This window comes from Columba livia, chromosome 28, assembly GCF_036013475.1.
Source record: "Columba livia isolate bColLiv1 breed racing homer chromosome 28, bColLiv1.pat.W.v2, whole genome shotgun sequence".
NCBI lineage: Eukaryota > Metazoa > Chordata > Aves > Columbiformes > Columbidae > Columba > Columba livia.
In genome coordinates, this window is record NC_088629.1 from 779375 (window position 1) to 780241 (window position 867).

Genomic DNA, 867 nt, shown 5'->3' on the forward strand with positions numbered 1-867 from the left:
GGATTTCCACAGGACTCCTGCTCCACGTCGCAGCCCTTATGTGGAATTTCAGGGGCCAGTGTAACAAAAGGTGGGAAAGAAGCGATTGGTGTAATTTGTAACGTTATAATGGAAATACTCTGGTTCTGTGGGCAGGTGGGCGCTCCCGCCCCGGCCACAAGTTAGGGAATATGACATTAAATCCATTCACACGCTTTGTTGTGCCGGACCCACCCAAGCCAGGCCTAAATCACCACCGAGAATAAGGGCAGGAATAAAGCGCTGAGCCACTTTTAAACTAAAACTGTCAAAAAACCCCCCGCAATTATCATTATCCCCATGGTAGAGCTGGGGAAACTGAGGCACGACGTGGCAGCTCCTGCCAGATTTGAATCTGTTTTCGCATCCTGCGGCACGACAAACACCAGCAATAGATCAAGGAAAGGTACAAACCCCCGGCCCCTCATTCAAAACCTCCGCAAACACCCCAGAATGGTTTGGGTCCAGCAGGTCGCGGTTCCAGAGGTGTCACCGGGACCTGCGGCGTGTTCATCGCAGGGGGTTTGGGTTGGGTCTCGGTTTGGCGGTGCCGGCCCAGGCGTGTTCATCGCAGGGGGTTTGGGTTGGGTCTCGGTTTGGCGGTGCCGGCCCAGGCGTGTTCATCGCAGGGGGTTTGGGTTGGGTCTCGGTTTGGCGGTGCCGGCCCAGGCGTGTTCATCGCAGGGGGTTTGGGTTGGGGTCTCGGTTTGGCGGTGCTGGCCCAGGCGTGTTCATCACAGAGGGTTTGGGTTGGGTCTCGGTTTGGCGGTGCCGGCCCAGGTGTGTTCATCACAGGGGGTTTGGGTTGGGGTCTCGGTTTGGTGGTGCCGGCCCAGGCGCTGGAGGGGT